The sequence below is a fragment of the Phyllobates terribilis genome, unplaced genomic scaffold (assembly GCF_046119375.1).
Source record: "Phyllobates terribilis strain yellow unplaced genomic scaffold, ASM4611937v1 Scaffold_82__1_contigs__length_6685932, whole genome shotgun sequence".
In the NCBI taxonomy this organism is placed as follows: domain Eukaryota; kingdom Metazoa; phylum Chordata; class Amphibia; order Anura; family Dendrobatidae; genus Phyllobates; species Phyllobates terribilis.
Genome location: NW_027362842.1, coordinates 715,097 through 741,633, shown reverse-complemented (window position 1 = coordinate 741,633; position 26,537 = coordinate 715,097).

Below are 26,537 nucleotides of genomic sequence, written 5' to 3'. Positions count from 1 at the left end.
CTTACCTGTAAACTAATTTTGGGCATATTAGCAGTGTGTGGTACTCATTCTATTAGGCCATCTATACTAAGCTCCACCAGCTTTCAAATTACTAATAATTTTTAGCTGCAACTTGCCTGGAAAATAATTTTGGGCATAGTAGCAGTGTGTGGTACTCATTGTATTAGGCTATCTATACCAAGCTCCACCAGCTTTGAAATTAATAATAATTTTTAGCTGCATCTAGCCCGGAAAAAATTTTTTCTTCCCAATAGTGGTAGCAAAAGAAATATGGGGCGGCTCCTGGCTAACAAAAATATACGCTTCATATCAAAAAACACCAGCCTAACGCATTGCATTAATAAGATGGCATCATCGTCTCTCCCGTCTACGTCGGCTAGCATGCCTGTGCCTAAAACACAATGCATGGGTCCGCACTAGCCACGATGCTGAGGGGTCTAAAGCTGCCGCTAATGTTTTATCACATTTCAATTGGCAGATTTTCACAGAGCTCCTCCCCAACGCCCACCCATCAGGCAACAGTTGCCCACCCGCCCTATGGGATCTAGTGGCGAATAGTTGATGCCATTAATCAGAGCGTCAGTTGCCCCATCGACGTGGCAAGCATACGGTAAAGCATGGGAAGAGTGGACACGACTAGTAGCAGGCAGACGGGTTGACCAATGTGAACAAGCCAGATTACAAGTCACCATAGAATTTCTCCACCAGCTAATGATGAGGGGCATATCAGGGGCGTCAGCGCAGTGGTGTCTGACCGGAGTAGCATTTCACTTCCAACTACTGAATTGGGGAGATGTGACAAAGAGATTCATCATCAGACAATCCATAAAAGGGTGGAAAAGGGGTCAGCCAAGTCAGGAGTGTAGACGTCCCGTCCTGTGTCACTAAAACTGATTTCTCACATCATATCCATAACACCATTAACATGACACTCACAATTTGAAGCAACACTACTGTCTACTGCATTTGCGATCGACTTTTTCGGGGCGCTATGCATAAGCGAATTAGTCCCTCAATCCAAAATTACCACGAGTGGAGGCTTATTACACCAGGACGTAGTCATAGCCAATAATGCAATATGTCTACGCATACGCCAATCGAAAACGGTTCCAGCGGGCAGGGGCACTTGGGTACTTCTACAACCCACAAACGGTACACTGAGTCGGGTAACAATAGTAAAAACATATATAACCGTCAGATCACAAAGTAATTTCTTCCTATCACACATTGATGGAACGCCATTATCAAGATACCATTTCCAAGCTATATTTAATAAATGCATAACATCGGCAGGGAACCACCCCAAAGATTACGGGACACACTCATTCCGCATAGGCCCGGCAGCGGAAGCAGCAAGAGCAGGACTGTCAGAAACGGAAGTTCAGAGGATAGGGAGATGGCGATCCACGTGTTTGGCGACATACATAAGACCGGACTTGTTATCCTAACGTGGTTTGTTTCTTTTACAGGTGACGCTAAGCCAACAGTGTTGGTTATAGGCCACTCATATATATATTGGGCAGAAAAAAGGGCGAAAGTCCGCCCAGGCGGGAGATAATTAGAGTTTCATAACACATATTTCAACTGGAGAGTTATTAGAGGCCTGCTATGGCCACAGGTACTAATGGAGGTAATCAAGGTAGGGAGAGAGGCAAGAGGTCCAGTCATCTTAGTTATACAGGCCCGGGGAAACGACCTAGGTCATCACAAGAGCGCATAACTAATGGCAATAATGAAACTAGACACTGAGCGCTTCAGAGAATTTTTCACAAAACTAACTATAGTATGGTCAGAGATTGTGCCAATAGCGGTATGGCAAGGTGCGTGAGACATCACGGCCATCGAACGGACAAGGAGGGTGACAAATATTCGGATGGCAAAATTTAGAAGAGACAGAGGCGGTGTAATGAAACAACACCGACAACTGGAAGGAGATAAAGCAGGCCTCATACGGCCCGATGGTGTTCACTTAATGGATATTGGACTGGACATATTCCTGTCAGGACTCCAGGACGGAATGGAACAAGCGTTAAGAGTGATGGATGGGGGTCAGAGTTCTGCATACGAGTATGCAGGATCCTCCGTGGCCTGGAAATAGAATGGACATGTTGGAGAGTTACACTTGTGGCCAACTTGCCGGTGTGGAGACCCAGGGCATGCTGCAACAAGCTCAATTATTTTAGAAATAAAATGCCTTTCTAATGGAATGAGTATAAACAATTAATAAAGCTTTGACCGATCCTCACCCATCCAGTTGTAAGAGTTACATTATTGTATTGTCAAGGAAAGGAGGGCGGAAGGGGGACTGAGCGTTTGGGTTTGGTATGGGGGTCCCCACAGTCTGCCTAGGCTAGATGCATTTAAAAATTCTAATTAGATACACAGGCAGTGCAGCTTGCTACGCAGCTGGGCTACTACGCCCAATGTATTGCCTAGGCTAGATGCAGTTAAAAATTCTACGCTGACTAGCAGACACTGAAGCTTTGGAGCAGACCTCTGAGTAAACAGCTCTTCAGACTCAACCATCTGTGTTACCCCAAGCCATAGTGTATGTAGTTTCTTACAGTTAAAAGGGGGGGGGTGACCCAACCCACCTGGAATTGACGATGCCAACGTCACGTAAAACACAGCAAGGGGACTCCAAAAAGAGTCTCCATTTTTTCCAAAAATTGTGGCACAGACACCACTTAAGTGGCATCAATTGCCCCAGAGTTGCTTAAAACGGTTGGTGATTTGATTTTACCAAATCGTCAAGCTTTTATTCTCCCCAGGATGACACAGGGGTAGAAAAGTCCTTGCGGATCCATGATTTGTTCATCTTTATGAACGTGAGTCTGTCTACATTCTCAGTGGAGAGCCGCGTGCGCTTATCTGTCAGCACACCACCAGCAGCGCTGAACACACGTTCAGAGAGAACACTGGCTGCAGGGCATGACAAGATCTCCAAGGCATGAGTGGCGAGCTCCGGCCATTTTTCCAGTTTGGAAGCCCAAAATGAGCAAGGGTCCAGTGACACAGTCATAGCTTCAATGTTCACTTGGAGATACTCCTGTACCATCCTCTCTAGGCGTTGACTATGTGTCAGACTTCTTGTCTCCTGTGGTCTTGCAAAGGATGGTCTAAAAAAGTGGTGAAACGATTCCACAAAATTGCTCTTACCAGCAGATACTGTGTTACTGTTACGGTTTGAGTGATGAAGACTCGACAGTCCCACGGTTGGTAAGCTAGAACAGTGAGATTCACTATGTGCACCACTGGTGTTTTGTGGAAAAGCACATGTAAGATTCTGCAACAGCCTCTGCTGATACTCCTGCATGCGTGAATCCCTTTCTATGGCAGGAATTATTTCGGCAAATTTACTTTTGTACCGGGGATCTAAGAGTGTGGCAACCCAGTAGTCAGGATTACTTCGAATTCTGACAATCCGAGGGTTATGTTGCAGGTAGTGCAGCAAGAAGGCACTCATGTGTCTTGCGCATCCAGGAGGACCAAGTCCTTGTTGTGTTGGTAGCGTGGTAAGAATCATGCTTCCTTCCTCTGCCCTCTCCCCCCAACCTCGCACAACAGACATGTGATCAAGGTCTCCCTCATCTGATGAGTCTTACATGCCCATCGCCAGTTCGTCCTCCACTTCTTCCTTGGCTCCTGCACCTTCCTCAACAGTTTGGCTGCTACCATGCGCCCTGGTTAATACCTCTCCCCCACCCTTCAATGCCTGCCGCCTTGGTGTTGCTGACCGTCTGGACCTTCGAGATGTTATCCCTTCCGCATATGACTCCTCCTCTACTTCCTCCACCTCCTCTTGTCCCACCACCTGACTCTGAATTCTGTTTAACGTGTGCTCCAGCATGTAAATCACCAGAATAGTCATGCTGATAATGGCATCGTCGTCAGCACTAAACATCTTCGTCGCCATTTCAAAACTGTGCAGAAGGGTGTGTGGCACCCCTGAGGGTTCAGTCGCCACAGAGGTACTGCATCTCACCCAGAGGTGTGGTATCTCACCCTCAGGTAAGGAAGGAGTATGGCTCGGGATCCTAACACCGGCATCCAACACATACCCGCAGTGAAGGTAGGGTGAGATTGCTCCTAAGGGAGAGCACAGTCCCAGATCCCTAGCTGGTGAGAGGGTCCTATGTAGTGGGTGTGGGTGGAGAAAGCAGCTTACGGGAGCACATGACAGTGAGAGTATAAATAGGAAGCTATCTTAGAAAGAGCAAGCCAGTCAGAGGAGAAGTGACAGGAGCAGAGGCTCTGCATGAGCTCTGCTCCGGAGGCGGGCCTAGCCTGCGAGGCCCAGGACTGAAGGAGAGAAGAGACGAGTGGGAGCAGGAAGGCTCCAGCAACCGAAGTGACCCTAGGGGTACGGGCCATGCAGAAGGCCACCCGTACGCCCGCAGCTACCAGGAGGTAGAGGGGTCAGGCCAGATAAGGGGAATCGTTCCCTCAACTAGCGGAGAAACAGCAAGGCTCAACTAGAAACTGGAGGCTGCAGAATTTCTTGTACTGCAGGCCAAAGTCCACACCAGTCTCACTAAGAAGGTAGCCACATAGGACCCAGGGGACGGAACACACGTCGCCCGCCAAGGCCCGAGGATGCCGGATAGAAGTGTCACTGGGTGTGAGGTGCAGGGAGAAGGCCAGAGAAAGGACACACAGAAGGGGGTCCTGCTAAGTACTCCGGAGCTATCTGGGGGTGTACTGAGCCCCTCACTGAGTACGCATAGCACGACGGGGGAGATTGCTCTGGTACCTGTAATCTGGACTGCAACAACTGTGAGTAAAGATCTTGGGACTGCATCACACGGACTCTGTGTTCATTACTGACTCCCTGCACTACAACCACCATCATCCACCCACACTGCCCTGAAGCTACACTCTTCCTGTGGGGAGTAATAATACCATTGCTGCAAAACCACCAGCTTCAGAGGATTATTCTGCAGCGGCGGCCCCTTTGGTCGCACTCCACAGGTGGCGTAGTCGGACATTATAAAACCCATATATACAAATTACCCTTGGATTGACCGCCCTGGGTCACGGACCGGGTCACCGCCACAGTGACTACAACCTCCAGCGTCTAAAGGCCCGGCTCCAGGTACCCCATGGCCCAGGGGGCGCGTCAACTTCATAGGTCCCTAATCTGAGACCACTCCTGCAGCGTGATTTGCCCCAACTCTGGATCTCGTTGGCCCAGGCTATACATCAGAACGTATTGCACCAGGCCTTGTTGGTGCTGCCACAGTCGCTGCAACATGTGCAGAGTTGAATTCCACCGTATCGGCACATCGCATTTCAGCCGGTGAACTGGCAAGCTCAACGACTTCTGTAGAGATGTAAGTCGTTGAGCTGTGGGATGCGAACGGCAGAAGTGAGCACACAGTGACCGTGCCCTCTGCAGAAGGCCATCTAGTCTGGGATAGTGGGCTAAAAATTGCTGGACAACCAGGTTCAACACGTGAGCCATACAAGGCACGTGTGTAACATTGCAACGGCGAAACGCCGCACCCAGGTTTGCAGCATTGTCGCACACGGCCTTCCCTGGTTGCAGGTCCAGTGGAGACAATCATTCATGAAACTGGGTCTCCAGAGATGACCACAACTTCTCAGCTGTGTGACTTACATTTCCCAGACATTTCAAAGTAAACACCGCCTGATGCCGTTGAGCCCTGCTGCCAGCATAGTAAGGAGGTGTGCAGGATTCCTTCTGCGCAGTTAGAAAGCGGGTGGCATTACCAGACAGACTTTGGGTGCAGGTGGAGGACCGAGAGGTGGTTGAGGAGGCAGAAGCAGTGGAGGAACTTCTAGATAAAGAGGATTGACGTATAACTCGTGGGGACGGCAAGACTTGGACAGCAGCCCCTTGTCCTGCTGTCACCATAGTTACCCAGTGCCCAGTCAGCGACATGTAACGCCCCTGCCCATGCTTGCTCGCCCAAGTGTCTGTGGTGAAATGCACCCTGTCACACACAGAGTTTCTCAAAGAAGCGGTGATGTTGTGTGCGACATGCTGGTGGAGCGCAGGCACACCTTTCTTTGAGAAGTAGTGCCGAATGGGCATCTGGTACTGGGGCACTGAGACGGACATAAGGTCTCGAAAATCCTCTGTGTCCACCAGGCGGAAAGGCAGCATTTCTGTAGCCAACAACTTTCAGATGGTGAAATTCAACCTCTTAGCTTTGTCATGGCTAGGAGGAAATGGTCTTTTACTTGTCCACATTTGAGGGACCGAGGGCTGGCTCTTGTGCTTAGACGGGGTTGAGTAGGGTGTCCCCGACAAGCTTGCCGGTCTGTAAGGTAGATGCAGGCAGAAAAGTTAGGTTGCCTTGATCCAAAAGTGGTGCTCTCGATGTCGGAGAGCGCTCAACACCAGCTGGTGTTTCCACTTCCAAATGAAATGATGACCTGCCAATCACACTGTCTGTTGCGGGTAAAGAGGTGGCAGGTCTGTGTCCAAAAACATGTGTGACTGCTATCCCCCAGTCACAGAGGATGAAGAGGCCGCGGATGCACAAGATGGGGCAGACGGTGGTTGGCACGGCCGGCTAGGCCACATTCTAGCACAGTGAGCTTCCCACTGCAACTTATGCTTCATATCCATGTGACGGTTCATGCATGAAGTACTCAAACTATGGATTTTTTGTCCTCTACTTAGCTTTTGGTGACAAATATTACAGATAACACGAGTTGGGTCATCCTTATCGATCTGAAAAAATACCCAGGCTATGCAAGGCTTAGAGCCCATGCGACCTGAAGAGCCACTACGACTTCTGGTCAGGGCAGAGTTGTGGTTGAGGATGCAGTTGTTGACGTGCTTCCAGTACTCCGTCTCTGTCCAGGAAGGCACAACCTAACCTCGTTGTCAATAGCATCTGTGACACCCAGCTGCGCTTGGTATCACAGATCCTAGAAGAGTGCATTGATGGAATCCTCCACAAGAGGCCCCCATAAACATTCACACATCTCCACCTTCCACCTCAGACCAGCAGAGGGAGCCCGTTAGGGATATAAATAGGAAAGGTGGAGCTAGGCAGTTCAGTTCCTCTGAAGAGTTCCTGCAGTAGAGAAGCCTAAGAGAGGTCAGTCTGCAGTGGAGCTCAGTCTAGTCTAGAGAACTCAGTTAATAGTTCAGCAGTGGAACACGAGGCTCCTGTTAGCTAGATTCAGGGAGCCCAGTTAGAGCTTAAGGTGTGCCGGCGCCATAAGATCGGTGAAGCGCGGCAAGTTGCCGTTAGTGTGTATAGCCTAGTGAGGGCCCGAGTAGGCCAAAGGCGAATGGTGAGTTAGTACATAGGGGGCAGTGGAGCTTAACCAGCTCACCCCGAAGCATTTACCGGACACCGGATCCGAGCTTACCGGGATTTCTATGACCCACTAAGGCATAACCGGAATCCCTGGAAAACTACAAGTCCCAGGATCGCTAAGGTGCTGATACGTAACAGAGCCAGGAGACGCTTAGGCCCCGCATACTGGGAGCGTGAACTCCAAGACAAGGCCCTACCACAAGGTCAGCCAGCGCAGGACAGAGACAAAGTTAGACCTAGCTCCAGGCAGGTCAGAAACTTACTACGCAGAGGCAAGAAACAGGAGGCCCTACACCCACTCTTTGGGGAGGATCCTGATATGCACCCTTCACCCTACAGTGCTCGGGGATGTGCCTGAACTTCCTCCAGTAAAAGGTACTGAAGTGACTACCGTGTCCGTTCCGGTTCTTGCTCTGACCCAGCTGGGTCTCGCCTGTCCTGCATTCCCCCTGAATACGCTTTTCTGAGGCCTAGCTCCACCTGTGGGGAGCTATACCATCGAGCTGCCTTATCACCGGCCTCAGTGGACTACTGCAGCGCTGGTGCTTCTCACCAGATACCACAAGTGGCGTCACGAACTCTTATAAAATTAACAATTATCCACCCTTTTAAAGACTGACCCCAGAGTACGGGCCCGGGAGCCGACCACCACGACGTCCCAAAGCCCAGGCAAAGGCCCCGGTACTGAGTCATCCCCATCCCCTGGGCTAGTCACATCCTCCTCCACCTCCTCTGCTGACCTCATCGACTGGTTGACTGTGGGTTGACAGTAAGTGGGATCTCCAACCTCATCATCATCACCCTGTGTGTTCTCACACCCGTTGTCCTCAGAGCCAACCTCTTCCTGCCCTGACTGAAAAGTCAAGTTGTCGCTCCAATCAGGTATTTGTCTCATCATCGTCTTCATCATTGTCTCCACCAACAGGAGTTACAGTTTGGGAACGAGGGTCTACATTATGCTCAGAACCTTCTTCATCTGGTCCTGGATCCGACTCATAAAGATTCTGGGCATCAGTGCAGATCATTTCCTCCTATGGATTAACAGAAGCTCTGGAGCAGACCTCCATTTCCCAGGCTATAGTATGAGCAAACTGCTGTGCAGACTCAACCATCTGTGTTACCCCATACTCAGACGGGCAGCTGGAGACTTGGGAGCTGTGAGGAAGCAAGTGCGATTGGGGTGACACCTCTGAGGACTGGAGTATTTTTGATGTTGAAGTTGAGTTGGAGGAGAGCCCACTTGAAGGAGCACTTGATATACGTTGAAGCACGTGCTGTTTTTGTGCCTCATCTGGAATTTGTAGCGATGGGCGTGTCCGTAAGAAAGGGATCGCATCACATTGTCCACGAAAAGAAGTAGACATCTTAGTTTGGCTGGAAGATGGTCTTTCTTCTGCAGATGTTACTCCCCCCCACCGCGGGGGGGCTCGACCCACCAGCGGACAGGCACCAGTATTGAGAAAGGGGGGCTGGCCATCAGGGTCCACTGCAGCTCTGGCACAAACCTGGCGACACGGAGGTCGCACGGGCAGGAACGGACTGGCCGTGTCGGCTTCGCACTTTTTTGGTTTTAGAAGGGCATGACATACCTATATCTGTGTCTCCCCCTCCTTTTACTCCTCCACCTCTTTTCTTTTCGCATGACTATATGTACTTGTCACTTTTCCATGCGTTAGTTGTGTCTTCTGAGCAGTTTGTCAGCTTTTGGACACCTTTGAAGGTGTTTTCTATGTGTTTCTATGTGTTTTTGTTTGCCTGCCATTGGTTTTAACGGTGTTCGACGAACAGTTCGACGAACAGTTCGGCGAACATATGGGTGTTCGACGAACCGAACCGAACTCGAACACTACGGTGGTGGCTCAACACTATTGCCGATCCACCAACGGATTATGTTTAACAAGCCAAGGAATACCCAAAACAATAGGTGTGGGAAGATTGTCCAGTATATAGCAAGGGATTATTTTTACAATGAACTGACTCCACCCTCAGTTTTAAATTATGTACAATGTTTTCTGTGCAAGTGGCGCTGAGTCGATGGCAAAGATAGAAATAGGTTCAGCTAAAGCACAGCAAGCAAGACCATAAGTTTTCACAAACTCAGCATCAACCATGGTGACTCCGGCTCCACTGTCAACAAACACAGAAATTTTCTTGGTTTTGCTCTCTAGCACCACCTCTGCTGACAGGACAAAGCGAGAAATGCAGGTTGGTAATAAATGAATCCCTTGTTTATCCAATTTCAGACTACCAAGAGTTAATTGAGTCTCCTTTTGTTTAGGAATTGAAGGACAGGTCCCTTTTTCGCACAAAAAAAAACACGCCTTTTTTCTTGCGAATCTCCGGGGAGATGTATGATGCTGAGTCACCCCCTAACTGCATGGGGTCCTCCAACTCCCCTAGTACTGGTTTGTCCTTCCTTGTCGTATTATGACCATGTGATATTTCAGTTTTTCTTTTTTAATAAATTTGCAAAAATTTCTACATTTCTGTTTTTTTTTTCAGTCAAGATGGGGTGCTGAGTGTACTTTAATGAGAAAAAATGAACTTTTTAGAATTTACCAAATGGCTGCAATGAAACAAAGAGTGAAAAATTTAAAGGGGTCTGAATACTTTCCGTACCCACGGTATGAAGTAGGGACTCTGAAAGTCACAAAGTCTATTTTTTCAGGGTCATCAGGCCCTTACTATTGTTAGAGGGCCAGCAGTTGGCCCTTACTATTGTTAGAGGACCATCACCCTACTATGCTTTGCTACTGCAATATAACGTATCCATCTGAGGTGGTCAAATTTTCTTTTTCGTATATATTCTGTAAAGTTTGAAATTTGTATGTCCAGCAGGCGGCCCTCACAATTTATAGATGTCCAGCAGGCAGCCGTCACAATTTATAGAGTGGCAGCAGGTTTCCTCCCCTATTTTTAGAGGGCCATAAGGCATTTTGGGGAGAGATGAGTGTTATGCTCATGCCCGGACTGACTGGCGTGAGCGTGATTAGTGATCCCACTGTACCATGAACCGAGGAGTGCCTGGAGGGGCGTAACTAAGCATCAACCCAGTCCGACCAAGGTCGCACAGCGGCTCAGTCGACTCCGTGAACCAGGGAGGAACCGAGCAGAGGGACCAGGTGCTAATCCAGGTCAGACCCCAGTCACAGCTGTTGACCCACACCGGGGAATGCAGGAACAGGCAGGTTAGCTGGTATGCAGACAGGTGGGTATTGGCAGGCACGGCTGGTATGACGGCAGGTGGGTACTTAGCAGGCACGGCTGGTATGTAGGCAGGTGGGTACTGGCAGGCGCGGCTGGTATGCAGACAGGCGGGTGCTGACACGCACGGCTGGAATGCAGACAGGCAGATACTGGCAGGTAAGAACGCAGGCTGGATAGGGACCAGTACAGACTGGGATACAGGAACAGAGCCTCAGGTGCGGAGGACTAGCAGAGCAAAACCGCAGGAGCGGTGAACAAGCAGAGCGGAGCAAAACCGCAGGAGCGGTGAACAAGGAGAGCGGAGCAAAACCGCAGGTGCGGAGAACAAGCAGAGCGGAGCAAAGTCACAGGTGGGGTGAGCAAGCAGAGCGGAGAAAAACCGCAGGTGCGGTGAACAAGTAGAGCTGAGCAAAACCGCAGGTGCGGTGAGCAAGCAGAACGGAGCAAAACCGCAGGTGCGGTGAACAAGCAGAGCGGAGCAAAACCGCAGGTGCGGTGAACAAGCAGAGTGGAGCAAAACCGCAGGTGTGGAGAGCAAGCAGAGCGGAGCGGAAACGCAGGTGCGGTAAACAAGCGAAGCAGAGCGGAACCGCCGGAGCGGTGAACAAACAGAGCAGAACAGAATCGCAGGTGTGGTAAACAAGTGGAATAGAGCGGAACCGTCGAAGCGGTGAACAAGCAGAGCAGAACAGAACCACAGGTTTGGTAAACAAGCGGAGCAGAGCGGAACCGCCGGAGCGGTGAACAAGCAGAGCAGAACAGAGCAGAAGGTGAAGGCAGACAGGACAGGGCTCTGTTCACATGAAACAGACTGGAAAATACAGGAAGATGGTTAGAACACAGGAGGTAGATACGGAGGTAGTAGCGAGTGGACGCAAAACTCACAAACAGAAGTACAGAGACAACGAGTTGGAGTTAGGTGCAGGTACAGACACTGCAGGCAAAGGGAAGGTACGGACATAGAGAGAAACAAGTAATGGGCTAGGACACTGTTCAGACAGGAACTGAACCGGGAACAAGATACAGGAACGAGCATGGGAACTCAGCCCCCAGGGTGGTGGAAACAGACTAGAAGTCAGAGATACAGGTAGCGGCCCTGGGTACTCGGCCCACAGGGTGGCGGAAACAGACTAGAAGTCACAGGTACAGGAAAAGGCCCTGGGTACTCAGCCCCCAGGGTGGCGGACAGACTAGAGTCAGGACAGGACCTGGCACCTCAGTTGCAAAAGACAAACTGAGTGAAAGTGTTGCTCAGGCACCTCCTACTGGGTGGAGGGGGTTTAAGTATCCAGTGACTCACAGCAATAGGCTGGGGACGCATTAGGACTGTGCACACAGTAGCTATAAGAAACAAGTAGAAAGCCGTGCCGACGCCCTAAGCAATCAGACAAGAGACATGGACACAGCAGGTAATGGAGCAAAGAGTGCAGCATGGACTGACAGGTAAGATTGCGGTCTTGCATGGTGGGAGGTGGTGCACCATGCAAGCACGCCGCCAGGGATGTTACAATGAGACCAATATAGAGCTTTTTGGTAAAGCACATCATTCAACTCTTTACTGTAAATGGAATGAGGCCTATAAATAAAAGAACACAGTACTTACAGTCAAATATGGTGGAGGTTCAAAGATATTTATGGGTTGTTTTGCTGCCTCTGGCACTTGGTGCCTTGACTGTGTGCAAGGCAACATGAAATCTGAAGATTCCCAAAGGATTTTGGGTCGCCATATAGAGCCCAGTGTCAGAAAGCTGGACTTGCATCCTAGGTCATGGGTCAATGAGCAGGGCAATGACCCCAAACATACTTCAAGAAACACCCAGAAATGGATGGAAACAAAGCACTGGAGAGTTCTGAAGTGGTAATTCCAGCTCCAGTAGCGTCAAGTCTCCCACCACTACCTCTTACATACAGAAGCTACAGAGAAGCTGTAAATGGACACATTAAATCATTAAATTGTGTTAACTTAGATGAATTTCTGTCAACTATGATAAATTTCTGTCAACTTTGATTAATTTCTCAGTACAGATCAACATTTAAAATAATGAATCGGTCAATGAGTGCATGGAAAAAATAAATCAAGTTATGCCATGTAGATGATATGTATGTGACCAGAATGAACACTCATTTCCAGCCAATGTTACCACCTAGCACCTGTCCCTATTCTAAATGCAGCTAACAGCGGTATCAATTGGGAATAGAATAGTGTTTTTGGTTTGGTTGCAGCATCGAGGAGTCTAAGGTGATAACCCCTGGCTGGATCCATGTAATACACTATCCATAATGCGATAGCTCACCCATACACGAATTGCAGATAAGAGAGGTAATATTGTAGAATAAAAAATAGATTTTAACCAGTCCTGAAGGTTTTTTTTTTGGTTTGTGGCAGCACCAAACTGTGGAGCAATGCAAGCAACCCTGCCTGCTTTGATGAATTTCTGAGTGCAGATTATATTAAAAAACATGAATTTGTCAATGATTTTTGTATGTGACCAGAATGAACACTCATTTCCCACTGATGATACCTAGCACCTGTCCATATTCTAAATATAACTAACAGTGGTATCAATAGGAAATATATATTTTTTATGTTTTCTTGCAGCAGCAAGGAGTATAAGGCAATAATCCCTGGCTGGATGCGTGTAACACGCTATCCCTAGTGTGATAGCTCACCCATACACGAATTGCAGGTAAGAGAGGTAATATTGCAGAATATAGAATCAATTGGAATTGGCCTTCCCATTACTAAGGAGTGGGTTTCCTATACTGTTATTACGTATACAGTAAGTGCAAGGGCTGCCAAAAATTAGGACATACTTCAATACCACTTTGAAGAGACGTAGTGAAGGGCCTCAGATAAATGGTATTACAAATGATTGACTGTACTAATAAATTAATGAAGTTTTATATCCAAACGGCTGGATACCTTTGTTTGCTTTATATTAATCAGTTATCTAACTTGTTACTGAATCATTTCACAATAATTTTTATAAAATGTTTCTTCTAATGTAATGAAAATCTGCTGCATATGCGGTTTTGCTCCATCTGTGGTTTTGATCCATAGATATACTGTTTTATTATTGCTATAACTATACAATCAGTACAAGTGCAAGGTCTCTTTCTCACTAATTACAGTGACTATTAGCAATATAGAGAAGTGCAATTACCTGAGTATATCCGAAAACACTCAGTAACTCGGCCATTGGGTTTGTAGTGTAAGAATGGAGATCTCCAATGTAACCGGCCAGTACTCCATGTTTTATACAGGAATAGTTAGGAATAGAAAATTTGGTCTTGATCCCAGTCATTATATGCAGAACATCTTTAATAACTTTATTTATAAATCCACAAGAATCAAACACGTGATAGCCCAGGGTGACATTAGGAAGAAGATCTGATCTCCGATTAATTTCATCAATGGTAAAAATAAAAGCCATCAGCTGCTGATATTCTCTGGCATTTACACTGCGGGTAAAAAAAGATAAAAAATCAGCCAGGAAACCCATACACTCTTTATACACAATGCACAAATCTGTTAATCAAAGGGATATAGTGTAACAGAAGGATAGTTTTTAACAGAGGGGTGGGGGCAATAACAAAGCAGTAGCCCAAGAGTTGCGATGGCCCATTTTTAGCCTGCTCATCTCTGGCCACTTCATTAAAGCACCAGAGGTAACAGCCTCTAAAATAACGGTGGCTTGTACATAAATATTTGAATAGAATGGTGCTTAATGCATAGATACAGGAACAGAACCAAGATTACTACATAATTAAAGGAACAGAACCAAGATTAGTACATACATTTGGAAACATAACTACTTTACTATATAGATACAGAGAATACAGATGAGCGAAAATTTTCGAATAACGTTCCGTTTTTTTCAAATTCGGCATGAACATTGCACATTTGGATTTGTGTTCGGACAATCAAGCTTTTTTTACTGAAAATCGGCTCAATTCAGCAAAATTGCAGGAAATGATCATGTTTCCACTACTGTATTTATTAGGACTCTGGCTAAGGTAGTGGTGCTGTATGATGAGCGGAGGAAACGTGTTTGATGAGGGGAGGGGATGGGGAGAGTTCAGAGTAGCGGCGGGCTCTAATCTTTTTTTTTTTTTTTTATTCCTAACTAAATATGTGCAGTTTCCGGCAAGCCAATCAAGGCGCAGAAACCATCCACAATGTCCAGACACAAGGGCTTCTGGCATTGGTTGCTGAAATCACATCTCCCTCTCCACATAAAGAGCGGACATAATATTTTAGCGCCATTTTGTAAGTATAACAGCACAGAGAGGCTGCTCCTGATGTTAGTCCTGGATACTGAAAGATTTGAGATAGCTAGCTTGGCGTTTGCTTGTAAGTCAGATATCTTAGATAGATAGGATCCTGTTTTCTTGTGAAATCGACCTTCCAGCAGATCAATTGTTTTTGCTATTAGTGTGGTCCAGACAGAGACAACAGGCCACATTTCACTGCTGATATTGTGCAGTATGCAGGAGCACACCTCTGAAACTCTAATTTGTTCGGTCACTACCGTGCTACATACAACAGGCCACATTTCAGCTTGTATTTTTTTTGCAGTGAAATTCAGCTGTATCCAGAGGTTGTCCACAGTAAAAAAAAAATCAAATTTCATCTGTTACTAATGTGATATAGAAGGCCACATCTCAGCTTGAATTTTTTTAGCGCATATATTCGCTGTATACCGTCCTCGTCCACAGTAAAAAATCGAATTTCTTCTGTTACTAACGTGATACAGCACACATCTCAGGTTGTAATTTTCTGGTGGTAAAATTCAGCTGTATCCAGAGCTCATCCACGGTAAAAAAATCTAATTTCTTCTGTTACTAACTAGTGATGAGCAAGCACTAAAATGCTCGGGAACTCGTTGCTCGGGTAGAGTAATTGGAATGCTCGAGTGCTCGGTCTGAGTAATGAGCCCAATGTAAGTCTATGGGAAACTCGGGCATTTTTCCTGTGGACCCCTCGGCGGTCTGCAGAGGGCCTAAAAATTGCCCAAATCGATGGGAATGGTGCTCAAATTACATGGAAAAAGCAAGGGGAAGACCACTGGAAGCATTTCTGATTCCCAGGTCACTGCTGTCAACAATGTTGTCAGAGGTATTACGCCACTCACAATAAAACATACAAAAAGGAAACCAATATGGAATTTCCTGGGAAATATGTTAAGGAACATCCTTTCCAGGGTAATGACTTGTATATAAGGCAAAATAAATAACCAAAAACAAAAATGCTTCTCCACACCTTGGGCTATGTTCACACATAGCGTTTTTGATGCGTTTTTGGACTTTTGCATTGCTTTCAACGGTGAAAAATACATTCACCAGTAAATGTCATTTTACCATTTTCCAACCTTATCTGGCCATGTGGTGTGTGAAACATCATCAGACACATCCTGTTTCATTTATGAAGCAGGGATTGTGAAAGTCACAAACACTATTTTTACAGCCTTACTATTCTTAAAGGGCCAGCAGTCGGCTATGCTTTGTTTTTCCCATTATTAAAGAGTGGGTCTCCTATACAGTTTTTGTGTATGCACTGACTGCAAGGGCTGCTAAAAATTTAGACTCAAGCCAATACCCCTTTGAAGAGACATAGAGGAGGGTCTCCGTAAAAAAAATGTTCCCATTATAAAGGATTGAGTCTCCTATAGTGGTAATGCCCATGCTGTGACTGCAAGGGCTGCTAAAATTAGTTAAAAACCCCACTAACAATTTAAAGACACATACAGTTGGGCCACAGTAATGACATGTTTCCATTAGAAAGGAGAGGGTCTGCTATCCAGTTATAGGGTATGTAGTGTGTCCAACGGCTGCCAAAATTTAGGAAAAGCCTTACTAACAAATTAAAGACACATGGAGCATGGCCACAGTAACAAGTACAACATGTTCCCATTAAAAAGGAGTTGGTCTCCCATACTGTTTGCCTATGGAGTGAATGCAACGGCTGCCAAACATATGGAGGAACTCCAGTGTCCCTTGCAAGAGACGTAGATATGGTGATTTGGTAGATATGTGATATGGTGGTGGAGGATGAGGATGAGGAGATGGAGGAGGACAAGCGCAAATAGACAAAATCAGAAAGCGTATACCCATGTCTGGGTGTGAAGACAGAGGAGCATGGGAATAGAGCTAGACCTCCCCAAAAAAAAGACACTGTATTTGAGTTTATGTTACTCTGCTATCATTCGGTGGTGTTGAGAAGTCTGGCCCAATGCAGCCCTTGTTCATTTTTATAAGAGTCAGCCTGTCAGCAATTTCAGTTGACAGGCAGAAGTGCCTATTAGTTATAGTTCCACCAGAAGCACTAAAAACCCGCTCTGATAAAACTCTAGCGGCAGGGAAGGCCAGGACCTCCAAGGTGTAGAGAGCCAGTTCATGCCACGTGTCTAGCTTGGATACCCAATAATTATAAGGCACAGAGGAATCATGGAGGACATCGTTACAGTCATCAAGGTACTCCCTCAGCATCATCTGAAACTTTTCCCTCCTTGTGAGAGTACCCCGCGCCTCAGGGCCTGTGCGATGGGAGGGTCTGAGAAAACTGTCCCAGAACTTTGACAGTGTTCCCCTGCCTCTGCTGGATTGCATTTGTGTCTCTCTCACCTGTATTCCTTGGTTGTCCAACAAACTGTGACCTCTGATGCCAGTGTTTTCAGATGGGAATTTTTTAAATAATTCCGCAACAAGGGTATTCTGGCACTGCCCCATTTTATTAGGCCTGTCCGGCGCGGGAATAAGAGACAGAAAGTTCTCCGACTGGTTCCCGGCTTCCACTATATTAACCCAGTGTGTCGTCAGTGAGATGTACCATTCCTGCCCACAAGCACTTGTCCACGTGTCTGTGGTTAGGTTGACTTTCCCAGTAACATGCGTTGTTGATGGCACGGCTAATGTGGGACACGTGCTCGTGTAATACGTGGATGGCACACTGGGAGAAATAGTGGCGGCTGGGGACCGAGTACCGAGGGACGGCCACCGCCATCAGGTTGCGGAAAGCTTCCGTCTCCACGACCCTAAAACATTTTGATCGCAAGTATTCACGAAATGTGTGAATTTAGTAGTGTTGCCTGTGGGGCACTGGCTGCGTATTTGCGCTTGCATTCCAAGGACTGAGGTAGGGACAACTGAACGCTGCGCTGGGACAAGGACGTGGACTTGCTTGCTGCAGAGTCTTTAAAAAACAACCAGACTCGGGAAGACCTAACAGTTGTACTGGCAACTTCCATTGTGTTGGCATTACGAGGAAATCTTTTTGCCTTGTGTCTGCGGCCACCACACTGCTTCTTCCTGCCTGTTGTGGTGCTACACCTCCCTCCCCCTGTGTGCTGCTGTCCTCGCTCTGTATGTTCCCAAGTCAGGTTGGGTCAGTTACTATATCATCCACCACCTTGTCTTCCACTTCCGCACCCTGGTCCTCCTCCTGACTTTCTGACAATTGTGTCTCATCATCATCATCCACCTCTTGCGACAGTAATTGCACTTTCCCACCCTTGCCTTCATCTGACCGTGGCTGCTCCAATATTTGGGCATCGCTACACGCTTTCTCCTCTTGACTCGATTGAAGCTGGCTGGGCGAGAGGCCCGAATGTACAAATGGAAAAACAGATCTTCTGAGTGTCCAATTGTGGGATCAGTTGTCTCCGGGCACTCGGCATGGTGGAAGGAAGGAGGATCAGGGTGCGGAAGTGGGAAGTGCGGATATGCCATCCAGACTCACGGCTACTGAAACTTGACTGTGTGGAAGACAGGGTGGTTGTGGTGGCAAAGTGACTGGAAGCATTATCCTCTATCAAACCAACAACCTTTTGACACTGCTCTGGGTTCAATAGTGGTGTACTGCGGTCTTCTAGTAATTGGGACAGGAAGGTCGAGCGGCAAAATGTGTGTGTTTATTGTTCTACAATTTCATCTTGCTGACGGCCACGTCCTCTGCCTCTGCATGCACTATCACCATCACATACACTTCCCTGTCCCTTGCCACGCACCTTGCCCATTTTTAAATGGAGGAGAATATTTTCCATGTTCAGAAGAAATGGCTGATTTTGTAATGCAGTTATATGTGATGCGTCTGACAGAGAACCACAGTTTTAAATAGTAGGCCTGTAATTTACTAATATTATTCTAAACAGAGAGCTAGTGTGAATAGTTTAGCCGACACAATGCAACGAAATGAAAATGGAAGAAATGGCTGATTTTGGAACTCTGATATATGTGATATGTCTGACAGAGAACCACGGTTTTAAATAGCAGGCCTGTAATTTACTAATACTATTCTTCACAGACACCTAGTGTGAATAGCTTGACCGACACACTGCAACAGAATGGAAAAGGAGGCCAATATTTTTCCACGTTCAGTTCAAATTTCTGGCTGTATTCTGCAGTGCTAACAAGCAAGTGGAGCAGAAAAATGGTGTACTCTGGATTGCTTTTTAAGCAAATAACTAGGATTAAGATAAAGAAAAATTTGCCCTGGCCACTGATATCTGGGGCTATGTCAACAAATATCTGTAATCATTACAGCAGCAGCAGACAGGACGTTCAATAGACCCTCTTGCGCTTTATGCACTGAAGTCTGGCTCATACATTGCCGGCCTGTCTAACCCTTGCCTAGCGCTGATTATATGCAGCTGGATTAGTCCTCAGGAGGACTGTTAGTTCAGATGGATATACAGTGGGTATGCAAAGTATTCAGACCCCTTTAAATGTTTCACTCTTTGTTTCATTGCAGCCATTTGGTAAATTCTAAAAAGGTAATTTTTTTCTCATTAAAGCACACTCTGCATCCCATCTTGACTGCAAAAAACAGAAATATAGAAATTTTTGCAAATTTATTAAAAAGAAAAACTGAAATATCACATGGTCATAAGTGTTCAAACGCTTTGCTCAGACACTCATATTTAAGTCATATGCTGTTCATTTCCTTGTGATCCTCCTTGAGATGGTTCTACTCCTTCATTGGAGTCCAGCTGTGTTTTATTAAACTGATAGGACTTGATTTGGAAAGGCGCACACCTGTCTATATAAGACCTCACAGCTCACAGCGCATGTCAGACCAAATGAGAATGATAAGCTCAAAGGAGCAGCCCAAGGAGCTCAGAGACAGAATTGTGGCAAGGCACAGGTCTGGCAAAGGTTACAAAAGAATTTCTGCATTACTCAAGGCTCCTACGAGCACAGTGGCCTCCATAGTCCTTAAATGGAAGAAGTTAGGGACCACCAGAAGTCTTCCTTGACCTCGCCATCCAGCCAAACTGAGCAATCATGGGAGAAGAGCCTTGATGAGAGAAGTAAAGAAGATCCCCAAGATCACTGTGGCTGAGCTCCAAAGATGCAGTAGGGAGATGGGAGAAAGTTCCACAAAGTCAACTATCACTGCAGCCCTCCACCTTCCGTCGGGCCTTTATGGCAGAATGGCCTGACGGAAGCCTCTCCTCAGTGCAAGACATATGAAAGCCTGCATAGAGTTTGCTGAAAAACACATGAAGGACTCCCAGGCTATAAGAAATAAGATTCTCTGGTCTGATGAGGCGAAGATAAAACATTTTGGTGATAATTCTAAGCGGTATGTGTGGAGAAAACCAGGCACTGCTCATTACCTGCCCAATACAATCCCAACAGTGAAATATGGTGGTGCCAGCATCATGCTATAGGGGTGTTTTTCAACTGCAGGGACAGGATGACTGGTTGCAATTGAAAGAACATGAATGCAGCCAAATACAAAGAAAACCTCTTCCAGAGTGCTCTGGACCTCAGACTTGGCCGAATGTTCACCTTCCAACAAGACAATGACCCTAAGCACACAGCTAAAATCACAAAGAAGTGGCTTCAGAACAACTCTGTGACCATTCTTGACTTGCCCAGCCAGAGCCCTGACCTTAACTCAATTGAGCATCTCTGGTGAGACCTGAAAATGGCTGTGCACCAACGTTCACCAACCAACCTGACGGAACTGGAGAGGATCTGCAAGGAAGAATGGCAGAGGATCTCCAAATCCAGGTGTGAAAAACTTGTTACATCATTCCCTTAGAAGACTCATGGCTGTACTAGCTCAAAAGGGTGCTTCTACTCAATACTGATCAAAGGGTCTGAATACTTATGACCATGTGATATTTCAGTTTTTCTTTTTTAATAAATTTACAAAAATTTCTACATTTCTGTTTTTTTTCACTCAAGATGGGGTGCAGAGTGTACTTTAATGAGAAAAAAAATTGAACTTTTTACAATTTACCAAATGGCTGCAATGAAACCAAGAGTGAAAAAATTAAAGGGGTCTGAATACTTTCCGTATCCACATTATATATGTTGTGGAATACCTAGACTAACAGGACGTTCAATGGACCCTCTTGCACTATATACACTGCAGTCTGCCACATACCCACCTGCCTAACTCCTGCTATCACCACTGAATATTTGCAGCTGGATTAGTCCTCAGAAGGACTGTTAGTTCAGATGGATATATATATATTTGTTGTGGAATACCTATACTAGCTGTAAACAAGCAAATCTCTCCCTGACGCAGCAGCACCTCTCCCTACTCTGCCTGTTTCCGGGGTAGACTGTGAGGAGCATGGCAGCGCCAGGTCTTATATAGACCTGATGATGCTGTGTGGGCAGCCAATCACTGTAATGCCACAGCCAACATGGCTGTGGCATTACAGTTCATGGCAGGCAATCCCTGTATGCTCATTGGCTCTCTAAAGAGCGCCAAACATGCAGAGAGGGGGCCCAAGTTCCCACCCTAGCAACCTGGAAATACTCCCCGAGCGCTGAGCTTTTCGAGCACCGAGCAGAGGCGAGCACATTCGCTCATCACTATTACTACCTTGATACTTACAGCAGGCCACATCTCGGCTTGTAATTTTTTTTAGCGGTGAAATTCAGCTGTATCCAGAACTCGTCCACAGTAAAAAATCTAATTTCTTCTGTTACTAACGTGATACATAATGCATGCCACATCTCAGCTTGTAATTTTTTGGAGCATATATTCTGCTGTATACAGGCCTTGTCAACAGTAAAAAAATCACATTTTTTTGTTGCTAATAGTGTGCTCCAACCACACTATCTGAGCAACATCAGTGAGAAAAATCAAGGTTGTGGTGAAAGAGGGAATAGGCTTGGTGTTTAAGGTGTATGTGGGATAAGTAGTAATATTAGTGAAAGCTCTACCAAACCAACATCTCCACGTCTTATCCAAAAACAACTGACAACTTCTGTTACTGGACTGGCTACTCTACTACATTTCTTTGACAGCCGCACAGCGGTATGCCTTGTATATGAGGGACAGAAAGAGCATGTGCTCCAGTGGATGGCAAGCTCTGCATCAAGTGGCCTCTCCTCCTCTTCCTCCACCTCAACATCACACACAGTAAAGTCCTCAGAAGTCGCCCCCCAATTACCCTTGTTTACCCCCGCGTCACAACTCTCCAACCGCCCAACTGACTGTACGAAACTACAGATTGGTGAGTTTGCAGAGCTGTTCACACATTCTATGCCATGGGCATCAGAGGTCTGACCCAAAGATTCACAGACTCAAGAGGAGGAAAGCATCTGCACCGATGTCCAAAATTTTTTTATGTTGGATCTGGGGCAGGACGCAGTAGGGTCCGAGCAGAATCCTGACCCTTGTCACCAGACGTTAACCACCAGGAAGGGAGGTGATCCTGATGAGACTTAGATACCTGAGGCTCACGCAGACTGTATTGTGCTATCAGGTCAGGAAGAGGAGGAGGGTAACTTTCAGGGCGAGGAATAGGAAAACTGAGAGGATGATGATGTGGTTGTAGATCCCACTTGGTGTGAAGCTAGAGGCACGCAGCTGAGTAGCTCATCTGAGGAGGTGGAGGATGAAGAAGATGAGGAGGTTACGTTGCGGCCTATGGCACAGACATGGAGTGATGCACCCATGCCGAACACTGCATACTCAGACACAACTGTGGCTCTGGCCAGCAGCAGTCGTGGGTCTGCAGCTCACAGGGGCAGCAAGTGTTGCTTAGCCTGGGCCTTTTTTGAGACCGCAAAGTATGAGCTAACTCACGTTATCTGCCTACTTTGCAAAAAAAGACTCAGTTGAGGGAAAAATTGTCTACTACATGTGTGAACCATCACATGCGCGATCAACATGTGTTAGTCTGGCAATCTTTCTGCGATAAAATGCGGACAAGCGGGCCTCACCAACCATCTGCCACCCTGTCAACAACATATGATATGCTGCTTCTTCCTCCTCCGTCACCGTGCCAAGTGTTGTCACACAGTTCTCTGGCTGCAGAACACCAAACCACAAAAAATTAACATTTTTAACACAATAATGTTGTTTTTAGCCCCAGATTTAAATTTTCACAAGGGGAAATAGCTAAAAATGACCACATCATTTGTTATACAATTTCTTATGAACATGGCAATATCCCATACGTGCCTGTACAGTACTTTTTGGCCACACTGCAAGACTTGGGAGGGATGGAGCGCTATCTGACTCTTGTAGAACAAATTTTCATAGAATAGTTTGTAGACTCCATATACAGAGCCCCTAAGTGCCAAAATAACAGAATCCCCCCTCAAGTGACCCCAATTTGGAAATTATACCCCTGTGGGATTTCATCTACAGGATGTTGAGTTGCTAAGCGAAAGTGCAAAAATGCCATTGTGGTGGCCAGTACGTAATAGTACCCATACATTGTAGTGCCCCGTACATTGTACCCAGCTCATGCTTCTGGAGATATGGACGCCGTAAATTAAGCTTTCATCACTACAAAAATGCAAAACATATGGGCGCTAACTGCAGTTTAGGCACACAATGGGGCTCAGAAGGAGGGGGGCAGATTTCGCTGGATTTATTTTGGTGGGAGCCACGTCACTTTTCCAGAGCCTTTGTTCTATCAGTAATTTAGACACTGTATGCACAGTAAAACACTCTTTCTTCAATCTTTTTTCTGTTGGCAGGCACACAAAAAAAATTTTGTGCCGCAAACATGATACGCTCAGCTATACGTCATCTACGTTAGTGGTGGTGAACTTCAGCTGTTTTCAGAGTAAAAAAATATATTTTTTCTGTTGCTAGCCACAGTCCACCAAAGATTTTTTTGTGTGGCAAACGTCATACACTCTGCTATACGCCATCTAGTCCTTTTAGTGGCGGTGAAATTCAGCTGCATTCAGAGCTTATGCAGAGTAAAAAAATCTATTTTTTATGTTCCTAACATTACACAGCAGGCTACATCTGAGTTTGAAATAGTTTGGAAAATATTTCAAACGTTATACAGGCATCATCCTCCATAAAAAAACACTTTGTTGGGTTCCTAATGTTATACAGCAGGGACATCTCAGTTTGAAATAGTTTGGAGAATATGTTCTATGTTATATAGGCGTCATCAACGCTAAAAAAATTGTTCTGTTAGTAACGTTATACAGCAAGCCATATCTTACCTTGTCATTTAGTGATGCTAAAATTCTGGTGTGTGCAGAGCTGTTGCAGAGGAAAAAATCTAATTTTGTTTTGCTAATAGCGTGCTCCTACCACAGCATCTGAGCAACATGAGTGGGAAAAAGAGAGGTCATGGTGGAAGGGGGAATATGCTTGGTGTTCAAGGTATACGTGGGGTATGTGGTAATGTTAGTGAAAGCACTAGTGAACCAACACCATCATGTCCTATCCGAAGACAACTGATAACTTATGTTAGTGGAAGGGTTACTCCACTCCCTTTCTTTAGCAGCCGCACAGCGATATGCCTTCTAAATAAGGGTCAAAAAGAGCAGGTGCTCCAGTTGATGCCAAGCGCTGCTTCAAGTGGCCTCTCCTCTTCTTCCTCCACCTCAGCATCACACACAGTACAGTCCACAGAGGTGGCATCCCAAGTACCCTTGCTTCCTCCCGCATCACAAGTTCCTCAACTAACTGTAGCAAACCACAGATGGGCGAGTCTGTAGAACTGTTCACCCATTCTATACCATGGGCATTGGACGTGTATTCCAAATATTCACATAGTCAAGAAGAGGAGAAAAGCATCTGCACCGATAGTCAAATTTCTTTAGGCTGGATTCGGGGCAGGACGGAGTAGGGTCCGAGCAGGTTCCTGACCCTCGTCACCAGACATTACCCCCCGGGGAGGGAGGCAATCCTGATGAGACTCAGATACCTGAGGCTCATGTGGACTGTGCTGTGCTGTCAGGGCAACAAGAGGAGGAAAGTCACTCTTAGGGTAAGGAATGGGATAACACATTTGATGATGACGAGGTTGAAGATCCTATGTGGTGTGAATCCAGAATCATGCAGCCGAGTAGCTCATCTGATCAGTTGGAGGAAAATGAGGAGGTTACCTTTCACCCTACGACACAGATATGGAGTGATGCAAGTGACGCTCACCCTGGGCCGTGGGGAACCCGGTGCCGGGCCGGTAGATGCTGAGGGTTGTAGTCACAGTGGCGGTGACCCGGTCCGTGACCCAGGGCGGTCATATTATATGTATATGTTTTATTAAAGAGTCCGACAACGCCACCTGTGGAATGCGGCTAAAGGGGCCGCCGCTGCGGAACAGTTCTCTGAAGCTGGTGGTATTGCAGCAAGGATATTATGACTCCCCACAGGAAGAGTTAGCTTCAGGGCAGGGTGTGGAAGTTGGTGCTTGCGCAGGGTGTCGTAGTGCGGTAATAACCACAGAGTCAGTATAGTGCAGTCCCAGGGTCTTTACTGATGACAATTAGTGGACTGGAGTACTGGCTAGAAGTAAGAGTCCGGTCAGCCTGGAAGCAAACATAGAGTCCTCCTTGCCAGTTGAAGTTGTAGGCCTCCCCTTCTCACTATACTCTTTGACTTTGCTGCTTGAAGCTGTGCTATAGCCCACGTCCATGAGTGTAACGTTCTGTGCTCACCCGTATGGCTGGCAGCTCGGGCCTTACTCATGCATTGCTCCCACGTAGCGGTGCTGGTCCCTCTGTGCTGCTGAGCGTCCGGGCGTCTGATGGGGCCAGGAGACCTTCAATCTCCTGCCTTGCGGTATCTGCTGCTGGACCTTCAGTGCCCCACAGCCTCGGACTCCGGTGTCCGGTCCTCTGTGTTTCTCTAGCTAGGACGAGCTACCTCAGCTCCAGTCCCTAGCTCTTGTCTCCACGACGTCCCAAACTCAACTCCTGACACTGAGACTGACTAACGCCACCTCCAGATCCAGTTGCCAAGGGGAGTGGCCTCCCCTTGCTGGTCTGGAGCCAGGAAGGTGTTGCATGTGTAGTGTCCCTGACTAAAAGGACCCCTGCTTGCTTCCAGGCATGGCATTACCTCTTTTGAGGGAGGCAATGCCACTGTGGAAACCAGACCCCTGGGGTGCCACATTCCCCCCTAGTTAACTTCAGTACTCCGGGACTGAGAATATTTTTCAAAAGTAACAAATAACAATAACAAGGCACATAGAAAATTATAAACATTACAGTCTTTAACAGGTTACTGCATAATCTGCAACCAGGTGTCCATTTCACTGAGCAAGGTGCAATTTGATGAACATGAGGGACCCGTCCGAAAACCCTCAACGTATGCCCAGGGCGTGGCTGCAGGGCATTTGTGATCCGGCGTTGGACCACGTCTTCGGCCACGCCAAACGGGTTTTTGTTCAGTGGTCTTTTAATATAGCACCAATAAGGGGCACTTTAACAAGTGCAACTATTTACAATGGAAAGTTCTTTGGTTATTCAACCTACAAGTCTTTGTACCCCTTTCGGGTAACTGGATAAACACATATAAAATTTTTCAAACTGGCAATGTCTCTGGCATACCCTTACGGGTAACTATATACAGCATACATTTTAATACTCTTATACTTTAAACTTTACATTTTAATTTCTCCAACGAGCAGGGAGCTGACCTTTTGTACTCCTGGTCGACCTATGTAGTACGCTGGTGGTCACTGCTCTACCCTGGTCCCATGTGTCTACCCCTGGTGTGGTGGGTTCAGTGTGAACTACACTAAGGGTAGTCTGAGGTGGTACTGGTAGGCTGGGTAATCTCCTACGGATTCTTTGGCTCAC